Here is a 16,890-nt window from a genome sequence, read left to right on the forward strand (position 1 = left end):
AATATATTCTTGTCCCTTGCTTAAGGTTTAAAATAAATATTTTTAAAAAAGCCTTTTAGATTCTAGAGTCAGCCCATTTGCTTGTAAAGCATCAGCAATCAGAATCAGCCATGAAGAATTTAGTTTGGTGCATTACTAAAAAGATATGCCGGGATGAATGCTGGCTGATCTGCTCAATTGGCAGTTGTGGTGCTCCTTAATATTCAGTGAGTGCTCCTAAATTTTTTTTCTGGTGCTCCTAACTTTTTGAAGTTGGGAGCACCAGTGCTACCAAGCAAAAAAGTTAATTTCGAACCCTGATTATGAAATATCATAAAATACTTTTTTCTTTGTGTTTATTTGATTCCTGTTCAAGACACTTCGATAAGAATGGCTGTATATTAGTAATATAGGCTACAGAATTACATTTTTTTACAGTTTCGATTGTTGGTGTGCCTTGTGATTTTTCTTCAATTAAAAATGTACCTTGGCTCAAAAAAGGTTGAAAAACACTGGTATACACACAGGCTTGACATTTGCACTATAAGAAATGCACAGGGTAAAATTTGTGAACTAATTTTGAAATATTTTTACATGTGATTACTGGCTATAGGTCATCAGGAAATAAGTGCCGTAGTTAAATGGCAGTGTCTCCCATATTAAACACAAAAGCTGTTTGTTTTGAATGATGTGTATAATGTAGAGAACTATGTTTAATGTTTTGCAAAACGTTTGTTTTACAGTTTTTAATCTGAGAAGAGCACCTGCCCTTTTAGACACTAGTGATCAAAGTGCCCTTTTGTTAAGATTTTTATATATATATATAATATGTATAATTATAATACGAATTCGCGACAGCCTGCCCAATCGAACTATTAGTAAAATTAACTAATATTGGTCTAGCTGTAAATAGAAAGACTCTCACGTGACGACCCCACCCGGAAGTTCAGGGCGATGCGATCACGTTTATAACACCAAGGATAGACACCTTCGTGGCTGCTGGTAAGTGGTGTTTTCACCAGATTTGATGTTACTTATAAGAATGACGTGAAGAAAAGAGATTATGCACGAGTATTTATATTATTTTTATAGCTTGTGCATGTGTAGTCTGCTCTGAAATAGAGCTGTCGATAATGTCAATGTCGTCATGTAAACAAAAGTGCATTTTCACTTCATGAATGTTCTTGCATTTTGGGGGAGAAAAGGACGTCATGGGCATCTTGGGTCTGTTTTTTTCTTTGTTTATGTAATGCAGGGCTCGCAAAATCGCTAGCCTGATGTCCCTGGGCTACTTTGTTTTTCAGTCGGGCTACCAAAATAGTTAACTGGACTGCCCGATGGGCTATCGTAAAGTAGAGGGCTCCTGCAGGTCCTTAAAAACTCCTCAATTAGGTTGTATCAAATTTAAAGCCATAAAAAGTTTTATATATGTTAAATAGAATAAGAAAAGACTTAATTATAATTTAGGAGGTCTTATATTTTGGGATGGAAAGAAGAGAATTGCAATAGGGCTGGATTAAACTTCAAAAGGCAATGATGTCATTGAAACGTGCAGCATGCATATTTATTCAAAGTCAAAACAGGCACTGATGTCTTTATATGAAAGTATCTGAAGTGAACCGACTGTCCTCAGAAACGTGTCGTTGGCATTTTCATTTCACGCCTGATAAAACAGCATTAACCGTAGTATTTCAGCGCTCCTAAAGCGCCCCCTTGTGACAGAGAATTAATTTTTATTTCCACATTGTTTCAGCTGTATGGTCAAATTCAGTGGCGGCTGGTGCTAACATTTTTTAGGGGGGCACACACAAAATAAATCACATTGTTAATACAGGCTTTATTATCAGTAAAGTAATCATTAAACATTTATAATCATCCAAAAAAAAATATTAGCCATTTATATTAATGTGATTCAGAGATGAAGGCCATAATACTAATATTATCCACACGAGGGAGCCACAGGATAAATCTCAGTTTAAAGACAGTGAAAATAAATTGATTTGTAGTAAAACATTGCATATAAATTAATTTTCATAAAGTTATATATAGTCCGATATAATAAGTAACTGTTATGCAAAAACTGTAAATACTAAATACTTGTAGACCATTAATTGTTTTGACCTAATTATAATGGTATTGACAATATATTTGTCAAGTAGGTAGACATAACTGAATGTATGTCCAATTAAAGAAGGAACATCTATCTATCTATCTATCTATCTATCTATCTATCTATATATATCTATATATATGTGTGTGTGTGTGTGTGTGTGTATGTATATATATATATATGAATATATATAAATAATATTGTGCTTATAATAATACTAACATAAACACTCACAATTTACTTGAAAAAAGACGTCTATTGTGTAACTGCATAATCTACACAAATCATTGTGCTTGTTCCCCGACGATCGAGTTAAACCTCATTGTTTCAGTTACTCTCTGTGTAGTTGTCCACAACGCTTTGGTGACAGGACTTTGAAATAACAAACAGGGAAAACGATAAAAGGCATGACTTTACATGACTTTATCCAAGCTCCATGATTCGTAAGATTGTTTTATTTTTTGCTTCATCTGAACGGCTTGTGATCTCACCGAATTTGGTGGAAATTGCTCTTCGCTCGTTAAGTTCGCCATCATTTTTACTCTGATTGACCGCTCATCAAAAGAAAAAAACAAAAACTTAAATCTCGCGGTATTTTCTGCTGCTTGGGGCAGAATTTTCAGCGCCCCAAGGCCATAAAATTCTGAGAGACTGATTGGCCGCATATTTATTAATTTACCCTAGCAACAGTACATGACTGGCTATTTGGCTGAACTGCAGGGGCGCTTTTTCTCAGCGCCCCATGACAGAAACGATACAAGTCTGTCTGTGGAAATTCACTGGTGAATGAATGTCACTAGGTGGGAAATGTTGTATATGTTTTCATATCGCATGTAGGCACATACTGGTGGGTAAAACCGAATTAAAAAACCTAATTTGTAAAAATACACTTTACATTTTTAGCCCCTTTTATCAGGGAGGGCGGTGCCCCAGCGCCCCCTATGGGCCGGCCGCCACTGGTCAAATTATTGCAATTATCGACCAACGTTTTTATGCAGCAAACACATAGAGTTGTAAATGTGAAATAAGTTAATGTGCCTTCTAAAAACAATTAATACAGCAATATTTATGTTTTAAATAAATATAATAAATGATAAGCTCGATTGATCCCTTTTAATGGTATAAAGGTGAATAAGATATTTTGTTTTTGTGTGAACCTGTATCTGAATTATAAATCATGCCATTTTATGCCTTAATATCCTACCGTCTACAATCTTACAATACAATATACATCAGGGGCAACATATATTTTCAATAGTGACCACACAGGTTTTAATATAACAGCTGTTATTTATTATTGTGTTTAACAGAGAGAAGTAAATCTTTTTGTTTGAGACAACAATTTAATACACAACAATTTCTAATCAAAATGAATAGGTCCAAAGAAAATATTTTTAATCTTTTAAACATTAAAATGTTTTTTTTTTATGTTCTGTTTCTTTCTCAAAACTGCTAAACAGCATTGGCTGCTAGAAGCCTCTGTAATAATACGTATATCAGCAAGGAATGTGTCACAATATACAGTACAGTATTGCTGTTCTGATGTTTTGAGCACAGCCCTATTTAGAGAGCCCCTTTTATAGTGATAAAAATATTACTAATTCTATTGTTTGAGTCCTGAACTAAACATAAATGCTTCAGAAAACTTCGAATAATGTATTATGTGTCTTATTAATGACATTGTTACTTGTTACGTCAGTAACTGGATGCCTACAATGAGGTGATGGACCCGAGGGGCTCTTTAATGTATTGTTCCAGGTGCCCTTTTTATACTTTGAGCACCTGCCCCTTTAAAGGTCTCTGCACGGCCCTGCTGCTCTGTGATCCACAAACACTCCTATCCTGCTGCTGATGGGCTTTACAGTGAGACCAGTCCAAATGTTATTGTGTCTGAATGAGTAGCTGGAGGAACAGCAAATCAAACTCAAGGGGTCCGTCTTTATGGCGTTATTCTTTAGTCAAAAGTTATGAGCGTGTAAGACATGCTCACGAGCACATTATGTTATTTCACACGCGCAAAAATGAACCTTCAGCTGGCATGATAAAAGTACTCGCGCACAAATTCAACAACCGAGAGGTGTACAGACAGCTGCGCGCGAGCGCCTGGCATTCTCTCATAGGTTAACTCTGCTTGTACAGTGGAATCCTGCTCGCGCGCAGCGGGCTTCTGCTCGCGGAGTGCTGTTTTGTTCGCGCAGTGGATTTCTCCTCGCTCAGCTGATTTCTGCTCCCTCGAGTCTAGATGACTTTTGACAATTTTGGGGCGGAAACCAAGGAGGGCACTGACTCTGTTATGATTGGTCACTTTCATCATAATCACACCCACAGGGACATCCTTGTACCTTGATTGACAGCTCTCATTACAGGAAGCACGGAGTTGGGTTAAGTTACCACCGAAGAAGAGTGGGAATGAATTTGAATGAGTTTTCTAATATACATAAACTGTCTCTCCACGTATAAAATGCTGCGCAAATCATAGTTAAATCAATTACCATATTTTTGAGCAATAAGTAACGTAACTAGCTAGCCTATTCGTTCTGTAGCTAACGCCTTAGCCAACACTTGTGATGCTGATCGCCCGACACTCATTTTAATCTTTACTTTTAATCTTTAAAAACTGCATCTTAGACAACTAACATTAGGCTAACTGAATCATAACATAATTGTTTTCACATGTAAAAGTGCTATATTCTTATTGACGCTGATTTAATGCATTTGATTTTGCAGGCTAACCTTGTCCCTTATTGTGTTTTTTACTGCGGTCAAGCCAGCCGCGCCTTAAAATACACGGTCAAGCCAGCCGCACTTTTTTTCTTGCGCGTGTAATCGTGCACTTACGGTACGGGTACTGAGAGCAGGCAAAATGCATGTAAAGAAGCTGTCAAACCGGCGTTTCCATATTCGTATGTTTATAAATACTTTACATTAGTCCATAAACGTTTGTATTTTAATATTAATTATTCTAAATGTAACCCTGTTGAAATCATTATCATTAGTAAAAGTTATCTAAATTGGGATTAATAAATTCCTAGTTTAATAAATAGAATTTGAGGTTAAAAAATTTAGAATCCTTGAAAAATGCATAATGTGTTATGTTCATGTTTTACATTTAAAAGGTAAAATATTTTTTGGTTAATAATATTCGTGAATATGATTTAATGATGCCGGTAAGAATAGAAAGAAAGAGTTACAGAAATGTTTTGTGAATTTATTTTATTTCTGAAAGTTTTGTAATGAGCCTATCACGTTTGAGGTTAAAGGACAAGGGAGGAGGGAGAGACGCGAGAGAGACGTGAGTGTGTGTAGACGGAGAGAAGAAAATTGTGGTTAATGTTAATGTGCTAATGCACCTGTTTTAGTGAAAGTGTTCAACAAGAACTCTTTTATTTACTTTAATGGTGATATTTCAGTCAGTGCGAGTGGCATACTCCGCACGCGAAGACTGAAGGTAGTGCTTAGTGTTTTGCATGAATTTTGTTATCAAGCTAGCGGCCAGCGATCTTGAGTAATTAAGCCTGTGTGGAACGGTGAGAGTGACGTTCATCAAAGACCCCGACGGAGCCGGATAGTGTTACCGAGATAAGGACTTTGCTGTATCGTCGGCCAGGTGACTTTCCTCGTCAACCTTCTTCTCTTCAACTCTCTTCATCCTGGTTCCTGGTACTGACGCCTTTATTCTGTCCGTGTGAGCTTACATATGACTTAAGTATAAAAGGTACCATTTTTTTTTGTTTGGCCTGTGGGGTGAAGCAGCCATTTTGTTTAAGGCTACAACGCACTCAAGCTACATTCAGGCCTGCATCATTTGAACATTTGAAGGGTATTTTCAATTTTAAAATAGAGTTTTGCCGGCTATTTTATTTTCTTGGGCCCTATTGTTTGAATGTGAAGTTAAATGCCTTTGTGATCTGACAAGTGAGTTTATTCATACCTTTTTACTTTCTGACACACTTTTTTCTAACTAAATCTGTCATTTTTATAAAACAGTTGTGGTTATTGACTTATATTTTAAGTTGATTAAGGAAAAAGGGTGATTTTTGAGTTAAATGTGAAACTAATTATAAGATAAAAGTATTTGAAAGACATTGCATTTCTGTTTAAAGTGTAAATAGTACTGCTTTAATAGTGATTTAGAGGAGAAAGAGTATTTCATACACTGTGATAATAATTACACTCACACAAGTTTAATACTGATACCTTTATTAGTGAAACTCCCCTATTTGATTGGAAAGAAATTTAAAGAACTCAGGATAGCCACCTCTCATTATAGTGAAACATTATAGAGAGGCGCTACATAAATTGGAGGCACCGCTGGGATCCATTAATGTGGGTTTCTTGTTTTTTGTACCTTTTACATTGAAAATTAGCATTCTAAAGCTAGAAATGGACCGTATGAAAGAGCTAGTAACAGACTTAAAGGGATGGTGCCGTGGCGAGGCATTAGATGAGGCTCATGCAGTTATGGTGCTCATTCAAGAAGATGTAGACACAAGTGCAATAGAAGAGACTATGCAAACAGTGAAGTGTTTGGGACGTGTGCGAGTCAGAGGGCGAACTTTCAACAGTCAGCTAAACCGATACTTGGTTTTGTGTGAATGTAAGGAAGTAGTAAAAGGCGAAATTGTTCCTGTTGAAGTGCTTCCTATCGATGGTGGAGGGCCGTGGCCTGTCATCATAGCAGATGCAGCGCGAGCCGATACACAAGTTGATATGTCTGGAACGCAACAAGCTCCAGGTAAACATGTTGAAGACCTTCGCACATTGTTCCCTGAAGATGGGGCTGCTGCTAAGTCAACAGAGGCCATTCTGCGAGCTGTGAGTGATTTACTGGACAAGACGTCCAAGTCATCAAGTGAGCATGGAAGCTATCGCCGCCTACGAACTTTCTCAGGGATGTTGCCCACCCCTGCTGGAGAAGAGCAGTTTGACCACTGGTTGGGTCAAGCACGGCTCATGGTGGAAGAGTGTGACTGCTCTCACAAAGAGAAGAGGCGGAGATTGATGGAAAGTCTTAGAGGCCCGGCGCTTGACATTGTAAAAGCAATACGAGCCAGTGATCCTGAGGTGAGCCCTGAAGACTGCTTAGAGGCACTAGAGCATGCTTTTGGGACAGCAGAGTCAGGAGAAGAGTTGTATTTTGCATTTCGTTTACTGCAGCAACAACCAGGTGAGAAGCTGTCTGACTTCCTCAGACGTCTAGAACAGTCGTTAAATAGGGTGGTGCAGAGAGATGGTCTCCCCCTTGGATTTGCCGATAAAGCAAGACTTGACCAGTTGTTGCGTGGTGCGATAGCCTCCGATCTGATGTTAGTTAACCTTCGTCTGAGAGAGAGAAGAGAAAAGCCCCCCACCTTTCTCCAGCTGTTGAAGGAGATATGCACAGAAGAGGAATATGAGGCCTCACGAAGGAAAATAACCCCTGCCCTGCAAGGTGGAGATCGAAGGCAGAATGCTGATGTGAAACAGACTGAAATTCAGAACTTGAAGTCGGAGATCAAAGAACTAAAGGCCTTGGTTGCGGCGGTTGTGTCTAAGCCAGCACAAGACACGTCAGTTAGCAGTGAGAAAATTCCCCCAAATGTAGTGTACAGTGAGTGCAGTTCGGACAGTGAGATAGCAGCTTTGAAAAAACAAATGAAGCGCTTGCAACAGAAAGTCACAAATAAAGTAGCTGAACCTCAAGCTGCCGTTTCAGCTGTGATTACCTCCAAACCAGTAGTCAGCTCCCCACAACGATCATTCAAAGTATCGGAGGAACACTTCTGCTATCGATGTGGTGAGAGTGGGCATTTCGCCAGGAAGTGTCAAAGCCCAGAAAACCAGGCTAAAGTTATCAAGAGACTTATCCAAGCTCTGAAGTTGTCCAAGAACAACCAGTCGTCAAGTGATGCCACCATTAATGCAGTTAACTGTTCCATTAGGAAAAGTACAGCTGACATGCTTGAGAGTGTGCATGTTCCTGATGGGTTAGTTGGGCCACCTAGCCTGGTGCCGCTGAAGGTTAATGGACAACCTTGCACTGCTTTATTAGATAGTGGCTCTCAGGTGACAATCATTTTTGAACCCTGGTACCAGAAGTACTTGTCTGATATCCCGATCCAGTCAGTAGCTGGTCTTTCCCTGTGGGGTTTAAGTGAATCTGGAGCTAGCTAGTTGATATGGAGTATCCAGCTGAGGTATTAGGAACCAGTCAGACTGTAACTGTCCTAGCTCTCATATGTCCTAACCCCAGAAGTGAAGATACGACGTCTGTCATTGTGGGCACCAACGCGAGCCATGTTAGACGCTTGGTGAATCAATGCAAAGCCAATGGCATTGATGTCACCCGAACACTAGGTCTTCGTGTTCATGTGGAGGAAGATCAACCTGTTCTAAAGGGTGTTGCAGTCCCGGTTCAAGAGGAGGAGGCGGGCCGTGTCAGATGGATGGGTCCAGGCCCCTTGGTCTTACCCCCAGATGGTGACAAACAGGTTGTGTGCAAAGTCGAGCTGAGGGAGCCTGTGGCTCAAGAAATCCTGATGATTGACTCGTCACCCGCAGCTGCCTTACCTGCTGATGTGATTTTTCATCCCATGGTTGTGCCCAGTGGGGCATTGGATGTCAACAGTTTGAGAATACTACTCAAAAACGAATCTTCAAGAGAAACTTCCATACCTGTGGGAACAGTGATTGGATGTGTGTACCACATTGATTCAGTGGCGACGATTCCCCCCAAGGAGACTGCTTCCTCTGACTTTGATGAGAGCCTGATCAATTTTGGAGGCTCCCCCATCTCTGAACAGTGGAGGAACAGATTACGTAAGAAACTAGCCCAAAAGTCTCATGTCTTCTCAATGCACGAGTGGGACGTGGGATTAGCAAGAGGAGTAGAGCACAGAATCCGACTTTCTGATTCCCGACCTTTCCGTCAACGATCACGCCGGCTAGCCCCAGCAGATATCGAAGACGTGAGAAAGCATTTACAAGAACTGCTGCAGGCTGGGATCATAACAGAGTCGAGGAGCCCCTATGCATCCCCTATAGTTGTAGTTAGAAAGAAGACTGGGGCTATTAGGATGTGCATAGATTACAGACTATTGAATAGCTGAACCATACCCGACCAGTACACTACACCATGCATTGAAGATGCGCTGAATGCTTTAACCGGAAGTCAGTGGTTCTCTGTACTGGATTTGCGTTCAGGCTACTACCAGATAGCCATGTCCGAAGAGGACAAAGAGAAGACGGCATTCATTTGCCCGTTAGGATTTTTTCAGTTCGAGCGAATGCCTCAAGGCATCACCGGGGCACCAGCAACCTTTCAAAGGTTGATGGAAAAGGCTGTCGGTGACATGAACCTCTTACAAGTGCTGGTGTACCTGGATGACGTGATCGTGTTTGGAAAAACTCTTGAGGAACACGAAGAGAGACTGCTCAAGGTCCTAGATCGTCTCGGTGAAGTTGGGCTGAAGCTTTCAGTGGACAAGTGCCAGATCTGTCTGCCAAGGGTCAAGTACCTGGGGCACATTGTATCTGCAGATGGAGTTGCCCCAGATCCAAACAAGATTGAGGCCGTCACTGCATGGCCCATGCCAACAAACTTGAAGACGTTGCAATCTTTTCTAGGATTTTGCGGTTATTACCGTCGATTCATCCAGAACTATTCTGAAATTGTAAGACCACTGACTGAACTAACAAAGGGATATGCTCCAACTCAGAAGAGAAAGAAGTATGACTCAGATGTGAACAAAGTCTATTTGAAAGAATCAGAACCGTTTGGGGAAAGATGGGACAAATCCTGTACAGATGCGTTTCATCACATAATTCACTGTCTGACCCATGCGCCTGTTCTGGCATTTGCTAATCCACAACGTCCATACATCCTGCATGTGGACGCAAGTTTGAAGGGTCTGGGTGCTGTTCTTTACCAAGAACACCCTGGAGGCTTGAGACCAGTGGCCTTCGCAAGCAGAAAAGTCAGCTCTGCAGAGAGAAACTACCCCATACATCAGCTGGAATTCTTGTCTCTCAAGTGGGCAGTAGTTGACAAATTCCACGACTATTTGTATGGGGCAAGATTTACCGTACGTACTGACAACAACCCCCTGACGTACGTGCTGTCCACAGCCAAGCTCAATGCGGTGGGGCATCGATGGTTAGCTGCCCTATCGACGTACGAGTTTGAGGTGCAGTATCGCCCAGGCCGACAGAACATTGATGCCGACCTGTTATCCAGGAACATGTCAGAGGAGGATGACAATGGCTGGGTGACTATACCTCAGTCTGGAGTGAAAACTATCTGCCAGAGAGTCTGCATCTCAGAGTCTGCCCGTAGTGCACCAGTCTGTGTTGCTCAGCTTGGAGCATCTCCCCACTGTGTTCCTGACCTGTATGCGTTTCCATCACACATGGAGTTAAAGTCCCTGGAACTCATGTCCAAAATGAGTATCAGAAAGGCTCAAGAAGAGGATGAAGCCATTGGACCGGCCATCCAAGCCATCAAGAGTGGGCACTGGCCAGAGGAGGGGGACATGAGTCCTGAGTTGTCCATATTGAAAAGAGAAGCTGGGAAGCTGGCAATGAAAGATGGATTGCTGTACCATTACACTAAGAGACCATCCGGAGATGTGGTCAATCAACTCATTCTGCCAAGAGAGTTCCGGGAGATGGTTATGCAGGCCATGCATGATGACGTGGGGCACCTTGGACAAGAAAGAACGGTTGACCTGCTCCGAGGTAGATTCTTTTGGCCTAGGATGTCGAAGCAAGTGGAAGAATACATTAAGAACTGTGGGGAGTGTGTCACTCACAAGACCCCCATACAGAAAGCTGCTCCATTGCATCAGATTGCGAGTCAGGGGCCTATGGATTTAGTGTGCATGGACTTTCTTTCCTTGGAGCCTGACTCCAAAGGCATAAGTAACGTGTTAGTGGTCACGGATCATTTCACGAGATACGCCCAGGCTTTCCCAACTAGAAGCCAGAAGGCCCATGTAGTGGCAAAGGTTCTGATGGAGAAATATTTCATACATTATGGACTGCCTTCTAGGATCCATTCGGATCAAGGACGCGATTTCGAGAGCCGTCTGATACAAGAACTGTTGACCTTGCTGGGGATACGCAAGTCTCGGACCACGCCGTATCATCCGCAAGGAGACCCGCAGCCAGAAAGGTTCAATCGAACTCTGCTCTCTATGCTTGGTACGTTAGGCCGGGAGAAGAAGCGTACGTGGAGTCAACATGTGCCTTACCTGGTCCATGCGTACAACAGTACTAAGTGTGATGCCACTGGGTACTCACCTTACCATCTAATGTTTGGCAGAGAGGCGAGACTTCCGGTTGACCTCTGCTTTGGAACGTCCCCAGATAGCATAGAAGAGGCGTCTCACACCCGATATATCACAGAGCTGAAGGAAGACTTGAAGCAAGCTTACAAGTTAGCCTCTGACGCTGCAAACAAACGTCACCAGAGAAACAAAAGGTTGTATGATCGCCGAGTTACATTTCAGTCCATACAGATCGGCGACAGAGTACTGCTCCGGAATCTAGGTTTGAAAGGCAAGCACAAACTGGAAAGCAAGTGGAGTCCTGACCCGTATGTTGTCGTTGGAAAGATGCCAAACCTACCTGTATTCAAGATCAAGCGGGAGGATGGAAGGTTAGGGACCAAGACAATACACAGGGACCACCTTCTGCCGATTGGACAGTTGGTGAGAATGCCTTTCACTGACCAGGATGTTGATTCACCTAAGAAACCCAAGACTAGAGCAGACACTCGTAAGAGAAGTCAAAGGGACTCCAGACCAGAGATTCAAGAGTTACAGGAGTTTTCTGATTCGTCCTCTGACTCGGAATATTATGTCACTCATCGTTGCAATCGGAGAGAGCCTGACCAGAGGGTGCTACATAATGCTAGGCCAGTAATTAAATCAGAAGATGATACTGAAACAGAACCTGACAATGAATCAGGCCCAGAAGAGTTTGACCAGAACTATGAAACAGGACCTGAAGATGAGGAGGGTGATCCAGAAGTAGCTTTGGAAGGAACTAGTGAAGCTGAATTGGAGTCTGAGCAAGAAGTAGTATCTGAGGTCCAGGAGGATAGAGTGCAATCCCGATCTGAGCCTAGACCTAAGAGAACTGCCAAGCCAACTATTAGACTTACCTATGATGAGCCTGGTAGATCAAGGGATGAGCCTTTGACTATTGTACACAGAGGGATAGTCATTAAAATAGGAAAACACTAGACACCCTAGTTATTATGCCCTTATTACTCCTTTGTTAGTTTATTAGTGTCTGATGAGGACACACAGACATTTAAAAGGGGGAGGGTGTAACCCTGTTGAAATCATTATCATTAGTAAAAGTTAATTAAATTGGGATTAATAAATTCCTAGTTTAATAAATAGAATTTGAGGTTAAAAAATTTAGAATCCTTGAAAAATGCATAATGTGTTATGTTCATGTTTTACATTTAAAAGGTAAAATATTTTTTGGTTAATAATATTCGTGAATATGATTTAATGATGCCGGTAAGAATAGAAAGAAAGAGTTACAGAAATGTTTTGTGAATTTATTTTATTTCTGAAAGTTTTGTAATGAGCCTATCACGTTTGAGGTTAAAGGACAAGGGAGGAGGGAGAGACGCGAGAGAGACGTGAGTGTGTGTAGACGGAGAGAAGAAAATTGTGGTTAATGTTAATGTGCTAATGCACCTGTTTTAGTGAAAGTGTTCAACAAGAACTCTTTTATTTACTTTAATGGTGATATTTCAGTCAGTGCGAGTGGCATACTCCGCACGCGAAGACTGAAGGTAGTGCTTAGTGTTTTGCATGAATTTTATTATCAAGCTAGCGGCCAGCGATCTTGAGTAATTAAGCCTGTGTGGAACGGTGAGAGTGACGTTCATCAAAGACCCCGACGGAGCCGGATAGTGTTACCGAGTTAAGGACTTTGCTGTATCATCGGCCAGGTGACTTTCCTCGTCAACCTTCTTCTCTTCAACTCTCTTCATCCTGGTTCCTGGTACTGACGCCTTTATTCTGTCCGTGTGAGCTTACATATGACTTAAGTATAAAAGGTACCATTTTTTTTTGTTTGGCCTGTGGGGTGAAGCAGCCATTTTGTTTAAGGCTACAACGCACTCAAGCTACATTCAGGCCTGCATCATTTGAACATTTGAAGGGTATTTTCAATTTTAAAATAGAGTTTTGCCGGCTATTTTATTTTCTTGGGCCCTATTGTTTGAATGTGAAGTTAAATGCCTTTGTGATCTGACAAGTGAGTTTATTCATACCTTTTTACTTTCTGACACACTTTTTTCTAACTAAATCTGTCATTTTTATAAAACAGTTGTGGTTATTGACTTATATTTTAAGTTGATTAAGGAAAAAGGGTGATTTTTGAGTTAAATGTGAAACTAATTATAAGATAAAAGTATTTGAAAGACATTGCATTTCTGTTTAAAGTGTAAATAGTACTGCTTTAATAGTGATTTAGAGGAGAAAGAGTATTTCATACACTGTGATAATAATTACACTCACACAAGTTTAATACTGATACCTTTATTAGTGAAACTCCCCTGTCACGGTTCACACATCCGCTGTGTTCTCAGGTCCTGTGATGTGTGTGTGTGACTGTGGTGTACGTCATGCTCATCAGCGCAGCTGCCGATCGTTACACTCACCAGGTGCCACTCATTTACGATCACTACATAAACTCACTCATTCCTCTGTTTCCCCGTCAGATGATTCTTCTAGTTCACTGTCACTGTGCTGTTCGTGTACCTTGGAGTTCGTGTTCGTGGAGTTCGTGTCAGTCTGGATGTGTATGTGATTGTCTGCGCCACCCACACCGCCCGCCCCGCTCGTTCTTCCTACACCATCTGGCGCAGCCCCACAGTACGAGCCCCGCCTTCCCACCCCGGAGATCTACACTGGTGAGCCGAACTTCTGCCGAGCTTTCCTCGCTAGGTGTTCGATGCATTTCGCATTACAACCGCGTACGTTCACTAGCGAGGAGAGCAAGGTGGCGTTCGTGCTCACCTTACTGTCTGGGAGGGCGGCACTGTGGGGAACGGCGGTGTGGGAGAATCAGGATCCTTGTCGTTCACGACACTCGCCGACGAGATGAAGAGGGTGTTTGACCGCGCGGTCACCGGGAGAGAGGCCGCGCGGGTCTTGGCGGATCTCAAGCAGGGGGAGAGATCCGTCTCGGATTACTCCATCGACTTCCGCACCCTGGCGGCGGAGTGTCAGTGGAACGAGGAGGCGCAGTGGGACATGTTCCTGCATGGGTTGGCTGACCGCGTCCAGAAGGAGATTTATGCCCTGGAGCTACCCGCCACCCTGGACGGCCTCATCAGTCTGGCCATGCGGGTAGATTCTTGACTCTCCCGGGCCGAGCGGCGGTGGTTACCCGCTCGGCTCCCCCCTGTGGAGAGAGGACCACCTCGAGCCAGCGGCGAGGGCGCGGTCGGTCACATCTACGATCCCGAGCCCATGCAGGTCGGTAGAGCTCGGCTTACCCGGGAGGAGAAGGAGAGGCGGAGATCCCAGGGCCTCTGTCTTTACTGCGGGGCCGCCGGACATTTTGCTTTCTCGTGCCCAGTAAAAGGCCCAGCCCGGCAGTAAAGTCGAGGCTACTGTCGGGTGGGATCTCCGCTGCTAAGACCTCATCCAGTGCTACCTCCACGCTCTTTCCGGTTAGGTTAAGATGGTCCAACCATTCTCTTCACTGTTCTGCACTGTTGGATTCGGGAGCTGAGGGTAATTTTATGGACATCACTTTTGCATGACACCATCAAGTTCCCCTCCTCCCCCTCACTGACATTATTGCCGTCCACGCACTCAACGGACAGTCCCTTCCCGACATCACCCTCATCACTGATTTCATAACTCTCACTGTGTCTGGCAACCACAGTGAGAGTATCCCATTCTACATTTTGGACTCCCCCCATGCACCCATTGTCTTAGGACACCCCTGGTTCACCAAGCATAATCCCCGTATCGATTGGCAGCTTAAGTCTGTGTCTGAGTGGAGCATTAAGTGTCATGAATCTTGTCTTGTGTCTGCTTGTCCGTCTGTTTCTAGCTCTGTGTTTCAGGAGAAGGCGGCGGATCTGTGTAACGTGCCCGCGGAGTACCTCGACCTGAAGGAAGTGTTCAGTAAGTCTCGGGCTGCTTCTCTCCCTCCTCATCGTCCCTATGACTGTGCTATAGAGTTACTGCCAGGTACGTCTCCGCCTAAGGGCAAACTTTATTCACTCTCAGTCCCTGAGAGAGAGGCTATGGAGAAATATATTTCTGATTCTCTAGCAGCGGGGTTCATTCGCCCCTCCTCTTCACCAGCGGGGGCGGGGTTCTTTTTTGTGGGGAAGAAAGACGGATCTCTGCGGCCTTGTATTGATTACCGAGGGCTGAACAATATTACGGTAAAGAATACTTATCCTTTGCCGTTAATATCTTCAGCCTTTGAGAGGTTGCAGGGAGCGTCGGTCTTTACAAAATTGGATTTAAGGAATGCTTATCATTTGGTCCGCATCAGGAGGGGTGATGAATGGAAGACCGCCTTCAACACCCCCAGGGGGCACTTTGAATACTTGGTCATGCCCTTCGGCTTGTCCAACTCCCCAGGGGTCTTCCAGGCACTCGTTAATGACGTGTTGCGAGATATGGTAGATCAGTTCATATATGTCTACCTGGACGACATATTGATTTTTTCTTCTTCTCTCCAGGAACATGTGCAACACGTCAGACGAGTGCTTCAGAGGCTGCTAGAGAATGGGCTTTTTGTCAAGGCGGAGAAATGCGATTTTCATGCACAGTCTGTTCCTTTCTTAGGGTACATCGTGTCGTCTGAGGGTATGCGCATGGATCCCGAGAAGGTTAAGGCTGTGGTGGATTGGCCAAGCCCAGATTCCCGTAAGGCCCTACAGAGGTTTCTGGGGTTTGCCAATTTCTACCGGCGTTTCATTCGCAACTTCAGCCAACTAGCCGCACCTCTGACTGCCTTGACCTCCCCCAGAACGACGTTCAGGTGGTCAGACGCAGCCGAGGCTGCGTTTGCCAACCTCAAAAGCCGCTTTGTTTCGGCTCCCATCCTGGTAACCCCTGATCCATCACGTCAGTTCGTGGTGGAGGTCGATGCGTCAGAGGTGGGGGTAGGTGCGGTGCTTTCACAGCACTCACCCGCGGACGACAAGATGCATCCCTGCGCATTTTTTTTCACATCGTATGTCGCCAGCCGAAACAAATTATGATATTGGTAACAGAGAGTTGTTGGCAGTCAAGCTAGCATTGGAGGAATGGCGCCACTGGTTAGAAGGGTCAGGGGTACCTTTTATCATTTGGACCGATCATAAGAACTTGGAATATATCAGAACCGCTAAAAGACTGAACTCTAGGCAGGCTCGGTGGGCTCTTTTTTTCGGACGTTTTGATTTTACACTCTCGTACCGCCCGGGTTCCAAAAATATCAAACCCGATTCTTTGTCACGTATTTTTGACCGCTCCGATCGCCCGTCTACTCCCGAGGGTATTTTTCCTGAGACACTTATTGTCTCTGCCCTCAATTGGGAGGTCGAATCGAAGGTTAAAACAGCCTTACATGGGGTAACGCCTCCGGCCGGTTGCCCACCTAACCGTTTGTTTGTGCCAGACAGTCTACGGTCCGAAGTTATCCAGTGGGGACATTGTTCCAATGTGGCTTGTCATCCAGGGGTAAGTCGCACCTTACATTTGGTTAAACAAAGATTTTGGTGGCCACTTATGGCTCGTGATGTTCGCAGTTTTGTTTTGGCTTGCTCAGTTTGTGCCACTGGT

This window comes from Garra rufa, chromosome 16 (genome assembly GCF_049309525.1).
Source record: "Garra rufa chromosome 16, GarRuf1.0, whole genome shotgun sequence".
NCBI classification, from domain to species: Eukaryota; Metazoa; Chordata; class Actinopteri; order Cypriniformes; family Cyprinidae; genus Garra; species Garra rufa.